Raw genomic sequence first — 20,043 nt, 5'->3', positions numbered from 1 at the left:
GGGATACCCTCAGTGGCTTGATGATGTTATGTACACTCATACCTATGCATGACATGGTTTTTTTTACGCACGTGCATGACATTATATATGTTTCAGAATTTACAAAGTTATTCATATTTAAAGACGTGTTTCTTTATTCCACATTTCATCTATGTCTTTTACGTACTAATTTTCATGCCTTACATAATCAGTACATTTTTTGTAGGGGCCTGCGTTTCATGCCCGCAGGTGTAGGTAGGCAAGCTGACGGTCTCCCTTCTTAGGATCCCTAATCAGCGAGAGTTGGAGTGCTCCACTTGATCCGGAGCTACTTTTGATTTTGGTGCGATACATTTGTATATATATATGGGGATGACGTGGCTTAGTCCCGTCTTTGTACAATTATGTTTCTATTAGAGGTTTGTAGACATTATGTCTAGTTGGGTTGTATGTGTCCTTGTCGGCTTTCAGTTATTGTATGTATAGTTGTCTATTGTAGCCTTGTCGGCTCGCCCACTGTATTCTGCATGTATACGTACATATGCCTTGTTGGAAGGTTTCCTTCATGTATGTTACCTTCATAATTCAACAGATATTATACAGGTAGGACTCAGGCACCTGTCGCGGCCCATCAGTTTGTGTCGTGACAAAAGTGGTATTAGAGCAGTTCTATTCTAGGATTTTCTACAGACCATATCTAGTGGAGTGTTGTTTATGGGTGTGTTGTGCACCACACTTATAGTGAGTCGTACTTAATGTTAAATCTTGTGATAATTGTAATAGGGGTTAACCAATATATGTGTAATTTTATTTGTTAATTTTTCTAAGTTGTACAATTTACTTAAGAATTTTGTTTAAATTTGGTCCTTAAAGAAAAATGGTTGTGGAAAATCAGATTGGGCCCCAAATTGAGGCCCAAAACCGGCACACAGGTCCAGTCCAAGTCAGGCCTGCCCAAGCACTGACTCAAACGACGCCGTATCAGCGTCCCTATTGGAGCCGTTGATCTGACTCAAACGAACGGTCCTGATCAGGTTGCTCACTTCACCTCAACGACGCCGTTTCAGGCAAGTTGATCTGAGCCATCCAACCCCTTTGATCCAACGGACCCAGGTTTTCCCCTAAACCCGTCAAATTTTGACCCGATCCAGCCTTACCCGGTCTCACCCACCATCACACCCAAACGACACCGTCTCTCCTAAGTGAATAGATCCTGGCCTTAGATCTTATTTGATCCAACGGCCAGGATCTAAACCTCCAAGGCATATATAAACCTAACCCTTCTACCCCGCCCCCTATCCAAACACCCACCTCCGTTCCTTCGTCTCTCTCAGAAGGGATCCCAAACCCCCGAAACCCTAGCAGCCGCCATGGCTTCCCTTTCACCAGAACCCGGCGGCAAGGATGCTGGTGACCACCCCCTTAACACCCTTGATGCATCTCACCACCCCGAACCCAAATCTGTTATCCCCTAGCCTCGAATCCTCCTCCACCTTCTCGAATTTTCATTGGAAGATTCGAGACAAAACTCGATCTACACCAATCTACCCCAGATTCACACTAGATACTCCCCTAACATCCCTCGTGACCAAACCATGTTTGGTTTGGTCCGAATCCACCCATAAATCCAAAAAAACCAAATCTGGAAAAGTCAAATCTTAGAACATAAAGATTTTGTGGGGTCTGTTTGAATTTAGACAAGTTTGTAGTCTAGTAAACCCTAATCGAAGTGTTCTTGGTCGAGAACACCTCGGCTAGGATTTGTTCGACTTTAAACGAACAAATCAAGCTCGGGCCTGGGTTCAGCTATGTTTAAAGTTTTTCAGGTTTGTTCATGTGTCCCTTTTATCGTCCATTTTGTTATTCGGATTAATTTGTTAGCATGTTTAGTTGTTTGTCTAGTTCTGGGATTTCTGTTAGCAGTTTGTCTCCCCATCTATACAAGACCTTTCGTTTAGTTTATTCTGTTATGTTAAGTTCATGTGGTAGTGTGTTTATTTCAATTCAGTTGGTATTCGTCAAACCGATAATGTCCGTCTGTTTTCCTGTATCGTTGCAAATTGCCAAGAGAGTTGGTACACTTTGTTTTGTGTTGTTTTGTTGGGTTGATTAATTGTCATATATCACGATTAATATAGTCGAGTTGATGTATGTCGTCAATTAGTTTCAGCCATTAAATGGTAACAATTTGATTCATGCTGTGATCGTATTTGAATTCCATTAGGAATTGAAGTGTGTTGCCTATTGATTTTGTTCAATTTGAATCAAAAAATATTTAGGGGGTAAGTGATAATGGCAGTTGAGACTTTGGTCTTAAATGGATGGCATGTTTACTTGGTTCAGATTTTGGGCAGCATGTGCTTGGTCAGCTGATTAAGGAATTTAAATAATTGGACAGCATGTGCTGTCAGATTATATTCCTGCTGCCCATGCTTTACTAAATGAATAAGAGATTAGGCCAATTTAACAACCAAAAAGAGAGGAGCTGTCAGGGAATCTCGTGGGAGTTTTTGTTTAGTTTAAATAGCTGAGTGGGAAAAACAGCAGGGAGGGGGAAATTCTGAGTTGTCAAACAGACTGTAAAGTGTTGAGTTTAGGCTATAAAAGAGGCAGACCTTTCATTAGAAAAGGAGAGGATTTTGGAGCCTGGAGAGGAGGTTTTCTTAAAAAGCTGAAAGAAAGAAACAAAAAGAAATCTCAGAACATTGTAACAAAGACTGTCTGAAAACAGCATAAGAATTTAAGCTGGCCAAGCTGTCTTGGCCAATTGTTGTTGGTTATTTGCCGAACTGTGTGTGATTGTTAAACTTTTGGTGCTGTTACATTCAATATTCTGGGCTTCTCACTGTTGTTTTTCTACTCTGTTTCTGGGATTTGACTGTTTGATGCTCGATCATCTGTGGGCTGTATTGTTGTTGCTGTGTTGTGACTAAGTTGTTGTTGCTATTAGTTGCCTGCTGCTGATACTCTTTCTCTTCCTCTTCTTATTGTCCTAATATCCAGGTACACATTCTAAATTCACTGATGTAATGATGAGTTTGGAGCTAAATAAGGGCATATAGAGTTTTGTAGTCTAAACATCAATACAGTTGCCTTTATTCTGCTGCTGGTAGTGTAGAATATTTGTGTGTTCAACAGGTAGAGACTGGCTTTTAAACCATGTAATAAAACAGTGTTCATTAAGGAATTTAGTCTGGTAATCTATGGTTGTATATAAATCAGGAAGAAGCTAGTTGGATAGTAACGATTATCGGGCAACAGTGGTTTCACATAGAGTCTGTTGAATTGGAAATGCATTAAGCACATTAGCTTCACCTTAACTCATCAGTTGGTAATGCACAATTCGAATGCACGAAGCAATTTGGGTTAAAGCAAAAAGGAAAAATCGTGTAGTCAAACATGTAGTAATATTACATTAAGTTAGATAGGTTCGTTTCAAATGCCTCGTTTTTCAAGCATCAAGCATGTAAGGAGTAATTAACTGAACCCCGTCCGTATGATGAACAAGGCCGAATATGTCTAACCTCCTCACATAAAATAATCTGCTTCGATATCATTGTACGTTAATCTCGTGTTTCAATTTTCCTTGAATAATAGAATATAGAACAAAAACAACATTTCTTTGTACAAACTCCGTTGCGATTCTCCATTTGTATCAACCGTAAATCAATAATTAATAAGCTACGTTTTTTAGCATGTAAATAATTAAGAAAGTTTTCTTTTATTTTTAGAGACAAACTTAATATAAGAAGTGTAGTTACTATAGGTTTATCCTTTTAAATAAAATGAGACGAGCCTCGCCAAATAAAATGCACAGATTGCGGGGCCCTAAAAAAAATGTGTGCTTTAATTACTTAGAACTCGGGATCGGCCGTTTAGCAAAGTTCCACGGCCTCACCCAGAAATAATAATACGCTAATCGCTTTAGGCGCGTATTTTAATAATCTTACCTTCTTAAACTCGGGTGTGCATTTCATGCGACCCAAATCCAAATCCTAAAACATTGAATAAAAATACGTTCCGGATCACAGGTGCATTTCATGTGACGCAATCCAAAGACATGTTTTAAACAATGTTCACATTACTTTTAAAATATAATAAAAGCGGTAAAAGTTAAAATTTGCACATAAGTTCATATTTGTATAAAATCAGATAATCAAGCCGAATATAACAGTTGAGCGACCGTGCTAGAACCACGGAACTCGGGAATGCCTAACACCTTCTCCCGGGTTAACAGAATTCCTTATCCGAATTTCTGGTACGCAGACTGTAATATGGAGTCATTCTTTTCCTCGATTCGGGATTAAAATTGGTGACTTGGGACACCCTAAATCTCCCAAGTGGCGACTCTGAAATAAATAAATAAATCCCGTTTCGATTGTCCTTTAATTGAAAAAAACTCCCTTGTACCCTCTCGGGTATGTAAAAAGGAGGTGTGACAGCTCTGGCGACTCTGCTGGGGATTATCGGAACCCAGAACCACTGGTTCAGGGTTAGAAATTCGAGCTTAAATAAATTGTTATATTCAGCTTTATCTGATTTTGTTACATGATCTATGCTCAATGTGCTAACTAACTGCTCTTACCGCTTTGATATTTTGTGAACTGTATATAAATTGTGCCGAAACCCATATCCTCTCTGAGTCTTCTGAATCATGAAGAAGGGTGTACTTCGTACGACTTCTTTTCTGTATAGTGTCAAATCCCAATTTAGAACGAGGTTCGGACAAGTTGCTAAGCCGGTGAAGCTTCTGTATTCCCGGTACGCTGCCCCCCCTCGGCTCGAGCTGTCCGCTCGGGTAAGCCAGGTCTAGAACAAACACCCAGGTTCTGAACCTAGTATAACAAAGCCACATGCCGGATCCCTAGTAGGAACGTTTATTTGCATCATGTGCATTTGACTTAGGGGACTCAACACAGGGGTTGGGTCCGTCTAGGACAAGCAACCTGAAAATAATAGACCATCTTATGGCATCCTATGTGCTACATGTTGTATTCAGTCAAGGGCGAATGGGTCATTTGGTCATTTCCAGCATGATGTTATTTTAATCAAAGCATGGGGAACATTTGTGGAATCCAAGAAGCCTTGGAATTCCCTATGTCCCCCACGCTTGCTTTTTGGGAAAACACATGGGGAACATTTGTGGAATCCAAGAAGTCTTGGAATTCCCATATGTGCTTTATTTTCGAATAAACTAGTTAGTTTATTACCCGAACTACGTCGGTTTGATTCTCACCGGATGTGGGATACGTAGGTAACCCTCATCAGGTCCAACTCCTTGTTTTCATTTTTACCAATAATGATACATAATAAAGTATATATGTATATATATATATATATATATATATATATATATATATATATATATATATATATATATACACGTGTATATATGCACGTATATTGTTTTTTCAAAGATTTTTTTTTGTTTGGAATCAAAATAAAGATTTTTGCTTTCGCCTAAAAAAAACACCTTAATAAACGTGCAGGATGAGCACAGGGCAAAATGAACCATTCTCGGCCCTCAGCGAGGTCCCTCTACAACTCCACATGTAGTGGAATGACTTGGAAGCCGATAGCAAAGAAATAGCGGGAAGAGTATTGGGAGGATTTGTCGATTTGCTGAGTGTTAGGCCAAGGACAGATATTCTTGAAGCTCTAATACCATTTTGGGACCCAACCCGCAATGTATTCCGTTTCGTTGACTGTGAACTTTCACCAACACTGGAGGAAGTCGCCGGATATGCAGGATTGAATGGGAGGTTAAGAGGGCAATACCTACTTTCGCCAAGGCTGGTATCTCCGCATGCGTTTCTGGATCTGCTAAGCATCAGTCGAAAGATACAACATGATGATTTATCGAAAGGATGTTGTGATCTCCATTTTTTGTATCAATGGTACGGAACTCTGCAAGGTTTCAAGGAACCAAACCTGGGACTAACTCATGGCGGGAACAGAAACAAATGGGAAGCAAGACGTAATTTGGCTTTCATCACAGCATTCTTGGGAGTCATGGTCTGTCCTAGGAAGGATAAAAAGGTAGAGATAGGCCTTGTAGGGATGGCCGACGTCGCAATCAAAAGAGCCGACAGTACTGTGGTTCCTTTGATTTTGTCCGAAATTTATTGAGCTTTGACTATATGCCGAGAAGGAGGCAAGTTCTTCCAGGGTTACAATCTGTTAGTTCAGTTATGGATGCAAGAACACCTCCATCACCGAGTAGGATACATGAACCACGGGTTGACCGATAGGAATTGTATCAGCGGTTTCGAGAAGTGCATAACAGGCGCCAGATTTCTTGAAGGTGTCGAAGCATGGTTTACACGGTTAAGGTCAACAACAGCTGACCAAATTGAATGGGCATTCGGTTGGTTAATTGATACTGAGGTGATCTACATGTCGGCTGAAGAATGTCATGTTCTCTTAATGGGACTTCGCAGCATCCAGCCATATGCTCCTCATCGGGTATTACGACAGCTGGGCAGGTTTCAGGTAATCCCTACTGATGAAGATCTGAGCAAGCACGCCATTGAGCTAAGCCCGAGAGTCATATTTCCCGAGGGAAAGATTAGAAAGCTGTGGCACGAGTGTAGATTCTTGGAACCCAAGACCATGGTGCGAGAACTAGCTAAAGGTGAGGTAGAGCCAAAGTACGATGCTTGGTTCGAAAGAAGATTCCAGATTCGACAGAGACCTGCTAAAAGAGCTCACATCCAACAATTCACGGATGATTCACAGGAGCAATGGGGATGGTTAAAAAGGGAAGAAGGTTACCGGGTTGAAATCGGGAAGCTAAAGCAACAAGTTGAAAGGCTTGTATTTGAGAACAACGTGCAAGTCGCCTCGGAACAGGCTGAAAGAAACAAGCTAGCCCAAGATAACCAGACACTAAAGGCCCGCCTACGCCAAGCCAGCAAAAGTAACATGGACCAACAGAGACGTCGCTCCGACGAAAGGTTGATAGCAGGTTTGAAAAATCAGGTCGTCCAAAGCCAAGAAGAATTAGAGCAATCAGAAGCTCGCGTAGCCAGGATAAAGGACAGATGGGCAAAATGCACAATGGCCCGGAGGCAGCGTCTGTAACAGGTCATAAGGGATTATGAAATGAGCGTCGGGATATTAAGGAAAACGAACTCCACTTTACATGATCGGATCATCAAACAAACACGAGATGCCCAGACCGACAGAAGACATTGTTACGATGCAATGGCCTGCATGGAAAGACAAATGGAGTTGTTCCAGGATCGACTTGCCAACAATGCTCAAGCACTGGGATTAAAGAACCGGCAAATAGAGCAATTATTGGCTGAAAGGGACAACATTCGAGGAAGGATCGACGAGATTGGACACTACATCTACATGAGATGCCTAACATGCGAGCAAATGCCTCGGAAAACCCTCCTTGATTCCATCATGGGCTGCGTCCACCGGATCATGAATGAATTGAAAAGCTTGCAGAGAGACCTCACACATAGAGCCGCGAAAAGGCCGAATGATGCCTCGCGGGCCCTTAAGTTGGAAAATTAATCTTTGGTCGAGTCCTGTTTATTTGGCTTTGTTGCTTTCCTGTATGTTGTTTTCTTTTCTTTTAGTCGAACCAAGTTAAAAACTGTGGAGTCTGTACTGTTGCTATTTTTGTTTGAAGTAATGTGTAATAGCAAATTTTGATAATGAAATTAAGTGACTCCAGAAGAATTTTTTATGTGTCTTTACTTTGTGGCAGAACTACGCCTGGTCTGATTCGCGTGGGGACGTGATACATAGGCAATCCCCATAAGATTCGACCGCTTTTAATAAAGAAAGAAAAGAAAATACAAAAATAAAATAAAACACAGGGTTTCCCAAAGTACTTTAAAAAAGGACAAATGAGCAAGCCGGGATGACGCATGTTGTTTGAAGCAAAGCATGTAGAAATAGTTAACTGCCTAGGAGCATTGCATCCTCTATGTGTTATGATCAAATCTGTTAAGCTCTAACGCTAACAAAGTTTGTTGTTGTCTGAATCCAAACAGTTAGTTGTTAAAGAATTCTGGAAACACACTCTTACCAAACCAGATCCAAAGGACCGGTAGCAACAAGCATGACTACTTCAAAAAATAGTAATGAGGAAGAAAGGCCGATGAGCGAGTTGTTAAAAGAAGCGATGGAAAAGATTGAAAGGATGGGACTAGAGATGAATGCAATGCAGCTAGCTCTAGCCAAAGCACAAAAGAGCCCTGAGCCACTGGGGCACATGCCGGAATACCCTCATTCCGGCCCTTCAACAAGCCTTCCGAATCCCCGTTATCATCAGGAAAGAAGCCCACATGATTCCCAAGCTCCACCACCCCATCAACCTCTCCCAACACCAAATATTCCCATTTTTGTGGGACCCACATCAGCCACCCTGCAAAGAACGACCAGTGAGCCATTGTTTCAGGATCACGATACGCAATACTATCCCCCTGAGCCTACATTCCATGCCCCCGAACCACAGGCCTACAATCCACACTTGGAGGTACCGGCAGAGATTGAATAGCCGGTTAAAGCCCCTGAACAGGATGAGGTATTGAGAAAGTTCAAAAGCCTGGAGCAGTCCTTCAGGAACCTGCACGGATTGGGCAACCAAGTCAGCGTAGCTTACAAAGATCTATGCCCTTTCCCGGACGTCCAACTCCCGGCTGGGTTCAAGATGCCTAAGTTTGATTTGTACGAAGGGCACGGTGATCCCATGGCACATTTGCGGGGATTCTGTAGCAAAATGAGAGGGGCAGGCGGCAAAGATGAGATGCTGATAGCTTATTTCGGCCAAAGTCTGAGCGGACCTGCACTAGAATGGTATACCAGGCAGGATTCCAGTAGATGGTACACTTGGGATGATCTGGCGCAGGCTTTCGTGGGTCATTTCCAATACAATCTCGAGATAGTCCCTGACCGTCTCACATTATTGAGAACTGGGAAGAAACCTGGGGAAAGCTTTCGCGAGTTCGGGTTCCGCTGGAAAGAGCAAACAGCCAGATTCGATCCTCCCATGAGAGAGGGAGAGATGGTGGATTATTTCTTACAAACATTGGATCCAACCTACTTTGGTCACTTGGTGACAACGGTTGGAAAATCCTTCAACGAGGTGGTCAAGATAGGGGTCATGATAGAAGAAGGGCTGAGGTCTGACAAAATCATGAATTATTCGGCACTCAAGGCCACGACCCAAGCTATTCAGAGCGGCACCGGAGGTGCGTTAGGAAGAAGAAAGAAAGAAGAAATTGCCACGATTGAGGCAGACAGTTGGTCCAGGGCTGGCAAGCCACACTACAACCAACCCAGACCTCACAGGCCAAACTACCCATACAACCCACCACAACATTGCTATCCACCTCGAGAACCACATTGTTCCGTACACCAGGCCCAGACATACACTCAGCCTCCGGTTCGCCCGCAATGGCGTGCGCCGGCTCCCCAGAACACGTATGCACCACCACCAAACACCTATCCTCCACCGAAGGCGTATAGAAACCCGCCAGGGGCAGGCTTTCGGGGAAATCCAGATGCTTGGAATGACAGGCTGCGGAAACACAGAACTTTCACGGAGTTGGGAGAAACCTACACCGCTTTGTTCCACAAATTGAGGCATCTGGGTTTGGTTAGTCCTGTCCAGACTCGAGAACCAAATCCCCTACCCCAGAATTTGGATCGATCAATAAGTTGTGAATACTGATCAGGGATGCTGGGGCATGATACTGAAAAGTGTTGGAAATTGAGGCATGCCATACAGGATCTTATTGACACCAATAAGATCGAGGTCCAGACACCGGAGGCTCCTAACATCAACCAGAACCCACTGCCAGCGCACCACGAGGCTCACATGATTGAGTTGGTGTATGAAGGAGGAGAGTTGAGAAAACCCTCACAAACAGTGATGATGATCCAGGCCGCCCCGAAAGAAGGTTCAACCAGTGGAGGAACCGGGGTAAAATCGCAGAAAGAAGGCGTCAAGCCAGTGGTGATATTAGGAAAGAGTCCGTCCGCCATAACAAGAAAACCCGAGCCAAACAAGTTGGTAATATCAGGGACTCCACCCACGCCTGCAGTTGTGTTGAAAGGGGTGTACAGGGAACTGGTCACTATAAAGCCTGTAGTCCAGCTACCGATGATTGATAGCAAGGCTGTGCCTTGGAAATACGAGAAGGCAGTGGTGATGTACAAAAGAAAACAGGTAGAGGAAGTTAGTTGCGAAGCGCAAGGGCTGACTCGATCAGGTCGGTGTTTTGTTCCGGTGAAGTTAAGAAGAACCAACCCAACTGCAACCAAGAAACCTGTATCCGAAGAAGAGGCTGAGGAGTTCCTGAGAAAGATGAAGGTACATGACTACTCCGTGGTCGAACAGCTGAGGAAAACACCGGCCCAGATCTCGCTACTATCATTACTGATCCATTCTGAGGAGCATCGTCGGGCCCTGATGAAGATCTTGAACGAAGCTCATGTGCCCAACGAGATTTCTATAAACCACCTGGAAACCGTTGCCAACAAGATTTTCGAGGTGAACAGGGTAACATTCTCAGATGATGACCTGCCGATGGAAGGTACGGAGCACAATAAAGCTCTCTACCTAACTGTCAAATGTGAAAACTCGGTAGTTACTCGGGTATTGGTAGATAACGGTTCAAGTGCCAATATCTGTCCATTATCCACTCTGAACCAGTTAAAGATCGACCACGGAAGAATCCACAAGAATAGCATCTGCGTCCGAGGGTTTGACGGAAATGGAACAGCCACTGTAGGGGATGTTGTACTTGAATTGACCATCGGTCCAGTCCTATTCACCATGGAGTTCCAGGTGTTAGATGCCATAGTTTCTTACAACCTTCTGTTAGGACGACCGTGGATTCATGCAGCCAAAGCAGTCCCCTCCACCCTACATCAGATGGTAAAGTTCGAGTGGGAAAGACAAGAGGTCGTGCTACACGGCGAGGATACGTCATGCACCATGAGTGGCGCCATTGTACCTTTCATAGAGACCACTGATGACAAAGGTCCTTGGGTCTACCAGATTTTTGATACAGTGTCGGCAAACAAAATTTCTGAAGGAGAAATCATCCCGCACCCTAGGATCGCTGCCGCAACAGTCATGATGATCTCGGAAATGCTGGGTAATGGATTCGTGCCGGGAAAGGGCCTGGGAGTCGAGCTTCAGGGGATTGTCCAACCTGTCTCCTTGCCTAAAAATCTGGAAACTTTCGGATTGGGGTTCAAACCAACCGTAGCAGATATGAAGCAAGCGCGAAAAATGAAGAAGAGGGTTTGGTTTCTACCCAAACCGGTGCCACGTCTCTCAAGGTCTTTTGTCAGAGCAAGTGCCAAGGGGTCGCCAGTCCCGAAGATTCTAGGACCATTGATTGGTAAGGATGGGGACCTGAATCAGAGTTTCGAGAAGCTATTCGCTGATGTCAGTATGGTAGAAGCTGGAGAAGGTTCCAGCAGAGCAGAGATATAGTTTGTGGGGCCTGAGGCCAAAACCAACAATTGGACAGTTACTCCTCTTCCTGTCCGAGGGAGTCTTGGTAGTAGGCTTTGATTTATGTTTTGTTTTGTTCGGATTATTCCAGGGTGTAATCCAAAGTTTACTTTTTGTAAAAAGTGTGAACCCTTTTATCCCGCAAGTTTAATAAAGTTCTCTTCTTTGGTCCCATTTTAATTTTGTTTTGTTTTTTTTCTTTCTGAACAGTTCTCTTTTTACTGGTTCTAATGACATGGCATGCACAACGGATCTTCGACCTAGTCTAATAAATCAATCTGAATCTGACTCAATGATACAAAAGGTTGTTTGTGACGATGAATCCGAATATGACGAGGATAAAGCCTTCGAAGAGATAAACCGAGAACTGTGCCAATTCGAAGAAAAACCCAAACCTAACCTAACTGACACTGAGGCTGTGAATCTAGGGGACGCCGATAATATCCGAGAAACCAAAATTAGCATCCATATTGAACCGAATGTCAGGGAAGAATTGATCAAAACCCTCGTGGAATTGAAAGATGTTTTTGCATGGTCATATGATGATATGCCGGGATTAAGCACCAATTTAGTGGTTCACAAATTGTCCACCGACCCGGCATACCCTCCGGTCAAGCAAAAGCTAAGGAAATTTAAAACAGAAATGAGTGTAAAGATCAAAGAAGAGGTTATTAAGCAGTTGCAGGCGAAGGTCATTCGGGTCACTCGATATCCCGAGTGGTTGGCCAATGTGGTACCAGTCCCAAAGAAGGATGGAAAAATCAGGGTGTGCGTCGACTACCGCAATCTCAACAAAGCAAGTCCCAAGGACAATTTTCCGTTACCCAACATCCATATCCTGATCGATAATTGCGCTGGGCGCGAGATCGGATCATTTGTGGATTGTTATGTGGGTTATCATCAGATCCTGATGGACGAGGAAGATGCGGAAAAGACAACATTTATTACGCCATGGGGAACTTACTGCTATCGGGTAATGCCGTTCGGATTGAAGAACGCCGGGGCAACGTACATGCGAGCAATGACTGCTGTGTTTCACGATATGATACACAAAGAAATTGAGGTGTACGTAGATGATGTGATCATAAAGTCTTGGCATCAGGAAGATCATGTAGCAGACATAAGGAGATTTTTCCAAAGACTCGAAGGTATGATATCAAGCTCAACCCGGCCAAATGCGCATTCGGGGTTCCATCAGGAAAGCTGCTAGGATTCATCGTCAGTCGACGGGGGATTGAGTTAGACCCATCCAAAATTGAATCCATCCGAGATTTGCCACCGCCAAAGAACAAAACAGAGGTAATGAGTTTGCTGGGTAGACTCAATTACATCAGCAGGTTCATCGCTCAACTCACAGCAACTTGTGAGCCCATATTTCGGCTGCTGAGAAAGGATGCTGCGGTAGGTTGGACGGCAGAGTGTCAGGAGGCTTTCGACCAAATCAAAGGGTATCTGTCTAATCCACCCGTATTGGTCCCGCCTAAGCCCGGGAAGCCCCTAATTCTTTACCTGACGGTCTTGGAAAATTCATTTGGTTGTGTATTGGGGCAACATGATGACACAGGAAGGAAGGAGCAAGCCATCTACTATCTTAGCAAGAAATTCACAGTACATGAGGTCAAGTACACTCAACTCGAGAAAACATGTTGCGCCCTAACTTGGGTAGCTCAGAAGTTGAAACACTACCTGTCTTCGTATACTACTTATCTCATATCCCGTTTGGACCCATTGAAGTATATCTTTCAGAAACCTATGCCCACGTGGAGGTTGGCAAAATGGCAAATTCTGCTCACAGAGTTCGATATCGTCTATGTGACGAGGACAGCCATGAAAGCCCAGGCGCTGGCCGACCATTTGGAAGAGAATCCCGTTGATGAAAAATACGAACCCTTAAGAACGTATTTTCCCGACGAAAAGGTAATGCATAAAAATGAGTTGGAGTTACCCGAGGAACCGGGTTGGAAGCTTTTCTTCGATGGAGCTGCAAACGCGAAAGGGGTTGGAATAGGAGCAGTACTCATTTCTGAAACAAGACACCATTATCCTGTTACGGCTCAACTACGCTTCTATTGCACCAACAATATGGCCGAATATGAAGCTTGCATTTTGGGTCTGCGATTGGCTGCGGACATGGATGTCCAAGACGTCTTGGTCTTAGGAGACTCGGACCTCTTGGTACATCAGATTCAGGGTGAATGGGAAACGCGGGATCTAAAGCTCATACCATATCGACAATGCTTGCATGATCTGAGCAAGCGATTTCGATCGGTGAAGTTCAAACATATCCAAAAGTTCATAACGAGGTTGCGGATGCATTGGCTACCTTAGCATCAATGCTGCACCACCCTGACAAAATGTATGTTGATCCTCTGCACATCCAGGTCCGTGATCAGCACGCTTATTGCAACGCCGTAGAAGAGGAACCAGATGGCGAGCCCTGGTTTCATGATATCAAGGAATACCTCAGAATGGGGATATATCCGGAACATGCCACCGGAGACCAAAAAAGAGCCCTTCGGCGTTTGTCAAATGGTTTCTTCCTCAGCGCAGGAGTTTTGTACAGAAGAACCCCGGATTTGGGATTGTTGAAATGCATAGATGCCGATCAAGCCATGACGGTTATGGCAGAGGTACACGCTGGAGTTTGCGGGCCACATATGAGCGGATATGTATTGGCAAGGAAGATCCTTCGAGCAGGGTATTATTGTCTTACCATGGAGCATGACTGTATCTCTTTCGTAAGAAAGTGCCATCAGTGTCAGATACATGGAGATATGATTCATTCCCCGCCAACAGAGTTACACACGATGTCAGCACCCTGGCCGTTTGTGGCCTGGGGCATGGATGTCATTGGACCTATCGAGCCAGCAGCATCCAACGGTCATAGGTTCATTCTAGTAACCATTGACTACTTCACCAAATGGGTTGAGGCTAAAACCTTCAAGTCGGTAACTAAAAAGGCAGTGGTGGATTTTGTGCACTCCCATATCATCTGCAGATTTGGGATCCCAAAAGTGATCATCACGGATAACGGTGCGAATCTTAACAGCAGCCTGATGAGAGAAGTATGCCAACAATTCAAGATTACACACCGCAATTCCACCCCATATCGTCCAAGGCGAATGGAGCGGTCGAAGCAGCCAATAAGAACATCAAGAAGATACTGCGAAAGATGGTGGAAGGATATAGACAATGGCACGAGAGATTACCCTTTGCTTTGTTGGGTTACCGCACTACCGTCCGGACTTCCGTAGGTGCAACGCCTTATTTGTTGGTGTACGGAACTGAGGTTGTAATACCAGCGGAGGTCGAAATTCCATCCCTCCGGATTGTCGCTGAAGCCGAGATTGATGACAATGAATGGGTCAAAGCTCCATTGGAACAATTGAGCTTGATAGACGAGAAAAGATTGGCAGCAGTGTGCCATGGTCAGCTGTATCAGAAGAGAATGGCGAGAACATATAATAAGAAGGTACGTCTCAGGAAGTTCGAAGTAGGGCAGCAGGTGTTAAAGAGAATCCTCCCGCATCAGGTTGAGGCAAAAGGCAAGTTCGCCCCAAATTGGCAAGGGCCTTATATTGTGACCAGAGTGTTGTCCAACGCTGCTTTGTGTTTGACAGATGTCGAGGGGAGATGTGTCGACATGGCTATCAATTCTGATGCAGTCAAGCGATATTATGCGTAATTTCTTTAATTATGGCAATTATCGGTTCGTTTGTTTGTACTTGGTGCTTATTGGATAATGAAATGACAGAGGCAGTTCTTTCTTCTATCCAAACACTTTTAACCCTTGTTTCCCCCTTTTGAGCCTTAAGTTATTCTTTCATACCCCTCTTTTGGAATCACTAATGGAAAAGATATGAAAGAAAAAGAAAAAAAAAGAGAAAAAAAATCTTTAAAGGAAAATGAAAAAAAAAGGAGAAAGAAAAGAAAAAGAAGATAAAAATCATAAGAAATACAAAACCGTGGGAACTACGTTTGACCTGATTCCTCAAAGAGGATACGTAGGCACCTCACGGCTCGGTCATAGGGGGGTATAACGCCCATAAGTGTGTGTAATAGGCACAGTGTGCGTAACGCACACAGCTCAACATAGAGCAAAAAAATAGAATCCCCCAAGCAAGAAAATTGGGGCTGAGGTTATGTTTTAAAATTCCAACCAAGGTTTGATTCCAAAAGTTGTAGCGGATCCCCCATCAAAGTTATTTCATTTTTTTGATAGCCTTTCTTTTAGCCCCATACCAAAACCAACATCGACGTCCAAAAGACCTCCCGATCAATATCCAAGAGATGCCAAGTCAGGCAAATAAAACCGAGAATAATACACTGATCCCCAGCAAAGAAGAGGATCATAAGACTGAGAATAAATTGATGGTCAAAAGGGATCTCCAGAAGAGAGGGTCGTATCGACAACACCCCGATTCCTCGATGAAGAAATAAAATGAGAGAGTCTTGGCGGTGAAAACCTTCGCAGGCACCACAAGACGACGAAAGATGAGAGATATGAAATGAGAGAGCCTTATCGGTGAAAACTTTCACAGGCACCATAAGACACCGGGAGCTGAGAGAAAAGAGAGAGTCCCATTAGTGAAAACCCCTCGAAGGGCACTATGAGGCGACAAGACAGATCAACAAAAGCGTCCACATTCGCAAAGAAATGGACACTCATTTATCCCCAGCAAGTCAGACCATCGGGCAAGTCGATTGATACAAATAGACTGGGTCGGGAATCTATAGTGCACGTCATAATCACGGGGACCAGTCATGTCATCCAGATAAGTTCTTTTGAATTTCTTTTCCCACCAAGTATTGGTTCAGAAAGATTTTCTCTTTTTCTATCTTTTTATTTCTCTTTCTAAAAATTTGTCTTGAAAAGGATTTTTCAAAGCTTACTACCAGAGACCGAAGAGGAATTCATCCGATGCAGGGTAACCCCAACAGTCCTAAAGGCTAGCCCCAGGCAATGCAATGTTGTGCCCTGCAGTTTTGGAAGAAGTAAACTCTTAAAGGGAGAGGTTTCGGGAGTAAAAGCAGACTCCCACAGCATGTACTGTAAAGAGAAAGCAGAAAAGGGGATAAATTGAAAACCAATCCCCAGCAGGCCGGAAACCCCCAGCAAGCAACTTTGTCCACCAACCAGTTATGGGGGCACAGAGCAAGAAAAGGGAAAGAGAGGAAAAATCATCCACCGGAAAGGCACCTCCTCCCACCATGATTAAAACTAACTAAATCCTTTTTGTCTGCTGCAAGAAAACAAAGGATTGATGATGGCAGCAGGACGCGATGCCAGGGAAATCACCAAAACCGGGGCAGAAAATTTTCTGTCGATTGTCAAAAATTTTCTCAAGAAGAACGAGGAAACAATTTTAATACTTTCAGCTCTAGGTCGCCCACCAGTAAAATGCGGGAATACTTTTAGTTCTAGGTCGCCCACCAGTAAAATGCGGGAATACTTTCAGTTCTAGGTCGCCCACCAGTAAAATGTGGGAATACTTTCAGTTCTAGGTCGCCCACCAGTAAAATGCGGGAATACATTTCAGTTCTAGGTTGCCCACCAGTAAAATGTGGGAATACATTTCAGTTCTAGGTCGTCCACCAGTAAAATGTGGGAATACATTTCAGTTCTAGGTCGCCCACCAGTAAAATGCGGGAATACTTTCAGCTCTAGGTCGCCCACCAGTAAAATGCGGGAATACTTTCAGTTCTAGGTCGCTCACCAGTAAAATGCGGGAATACTTTCAGTTCTAGGTCGCCCACCAGTAAAATGCGGGAATACTTTTCAGCTCTAGGTCGCCCACCAGTAAAATGTGGGAATACTTTTCAGCTCTAGGTCGCCCACCAGTAAAATGCGGGAATACTTTTCAGTTCTAGGTCGCCCACCAGTAAAATGCGGGAATACTTTTCAGCTCTAGGTCGCCCACCAGTAAAATGCGGGAATACTTTTCAGCTCTAGGTCGCCCACCAGTAAAATGCGGGAATACATTTCAGTTCTAGGTCGCCCAGTAAAATGCGGGAATACATTTCAGTTCTAGGTCGCCCACCAGTAAAATGCGGGAATACTTTTCAGTTCTAGGTCGCCCACCAGTAAAATGCGGGAATACTTTTCAGCTCTAGGTCGCCCACCAGTAAAATGCGGGAATACATTTCAGTTCTAGGTCGCCCACCAGTAAAATGCGGGAATACTTTTCAATTCTAGGTCGCCCACCAGTAAAATACGGGAATACTTTTCAATTCTAGGTCGCCCACCAGCAAAATGCGGGAATACATTTCAGTTCTAGGCCGCCCACCAGTAAAATGCGGGCATGCATTTCATAATTTTGCATTTAAACAACTTTTGGTCTTATATTACAGATTTTGGAATTAGTAACCCCACCAGAAGGCGGAAGGTTACAACAGAGATCCCAGAGCAGGAAACAATAAAATCCCCAGCACCAAGAAGCAGAAGGCTGCAAAGGCAAGCGCGCGATTCAAAAGGAAGAAGGGACGCATCTTGAAAGAAGCAGCTTGGGAACGCTATAGCATGCCCAGCATAAAAATTTTGATGAAGAAAGCCATACCACTGAAGAAACCATTGAAAGGCTTAAGGAAGAGTGCCATGTCAGGAGACCAGGCGAAGTGATGAAAACTGGCATTCAGAAAAAAGGCGAAAGACCAGTATCATCCCCCAAGTTCATAAAATAAAGGCATCGGAGGAAAGCGCTAGCCGACAAGAAAGCAAGGCGGCAAGAACAAGTTGAAGATGGATGAGATCTTATGATCCACAGTCTAGCCTAGCTTCTTGTTTTTCCTTTTAGAACGATGTAACAAGGAGATCGGTGAGTGGTAGCATCCTACAGCGGCATGCAACAGCGCACAACAGCAGCGAACACTACAGTCATACGGTAGTCCCAGCTACCAAAATTTCCCGAACTACATTGACCTGATTCCTGTTCAGCCCAGGATATGTAGGAAACCTCTGAAGCAAAGGTTCGGTCAAATCTTTTTCGAAAAATGCTTCACACGGAGTACTCGGACGAGCAAAAATTGCCCGCTTTATCTTTGCGCGAAAACCCTTCGTGTCTTTGAGCAAAGAGGGGCAGCTGTAAGCACGTGATTTTTGCTTCACGGGAATTACTCCAAAAGAAAAGAAAATCAAAAAATATATGTCTTGTCATTTAGTGAGTCGTACTTAATGTTAAATCTTGTGATAATTGTTATAGGGGTTAACCAATATGTGTGTAATTTTATTTGTTAATTTTTCTAAGTTTTACAATTTACTTAAGAATTTTGTTTAAATTTGGTCCTTAAAGAAAAATGGTTGTGGAAAATCAGATTGGGCCCCAAAATGAGGCCCAAAACCAGCACACAGGTCCAGTCCAAGTCAGGCCTGCCCAAGCACTGACTCAAACGACGCCGTATCAGCGTCCCTATTGGAGCCGTTGATCTGACTCAAACGAACGGTCCTGATCAGGTTGCTCACTTCACCTCAACGACGCCATTTCAGGCAAGTTGATATGAGCCGTCCAGCCCCTTTGATCCAACGGACCCAGGCTTTCCCCTAAACCCGTCAAATTTTGACCCGATCCAGCCTTACCCGATCTCACCCACCATCACACCCAAATGACACCGTCTTTCCTAAGTGAATAGATCCTGGCCTTAGATCTTATTTGATCCAACGGCCAGGATCTAAACCTCCAAGGCATATATAAACCTAACCCTTCTACCCCGCCCCTATCCAAACACCCACCCCCGTTCCTTCGTCTCTCTCAGAAGGGATCCCAAACCCCCGAAACCCTAGCAGCCGCCATGGCTTCCCTTTCACCAGAACCCGGGGCAAGGATGCCGGTGACCACCACCTTAACACCCTTGATGCATCTCACCACCCCGAACCCAAATCTGTTATCCCCTAGCCTCAAATCCTCCTCCACCTTCTCGAATCTTCATTGGAAGATTCGAGACAAAACTCGATCTACACCAATCTACCCCAGATTCACACTAGATACTCCCCTAACATCCCTCGTGACCAAACCATGTTTGGTTTGGTTCGAATCCACCCATAAATCCAAAAAACCAAATCTGGAAAAGTCAAATCTTATAACATAAAGATTTTGTGGGGTCTGTTTGAATTTAGACAAGTTTGTAGTCTAGTAAACCCTAATCGAAGTGTTCTTGGTCGAGAACACCTTGGTTAGGATTTGTTCGACTTTAAACGAACAAATCAAGCTCGGGCCTGGGTTCAGCTATGTTTAAAGTTTTTCAGGTTTGTTCATGTGTCCCTTTTATCATCCATTTTGTTATTCGGATTAATTTGTTAGCATGTTTAGTTGTTTGTCTAGTTCTAGGATTTCTGTTAGCAGTTTGTCTCCCCATCTATACAAGACCTTTCGTTTAGTTTATTCTGTTATGTTAAGTTCATGTGGTAGTGTGTTTATTTCAATTCAGTTGGTATTCGTCAAACCGATAATGTCCGTCTGTTTTCCTGTATCATTGCAAATTGCCAAGAGAGTTGGTACACTTTGTTTTGTGTTGTTTTGTTGGGTTGATTAATTGTCATATATCACGATTAATATAGTCGAGTTGATGTATGTCGTCAA

This window comes from Nicotiana sylvestris, chromosome 3, assembly GCF_000393655.2.
Source record: "Nicotiana sylvestris chromosome 3, ASM39365v2, whole genome shotgun sequence".
Taxonomy (NCBI): domain Eukaryota; kingdom Viridiplantae; phylum Streptophyta; class Magnoliopsida; order Solanales; family Solanaceae; genus Nicotiana; species Nicotiana sylvestris.
The sequence above is the reverse complement of the archived record's forward strand: the minus strand, read 5'-3'. Positions refer to the sequence as shown.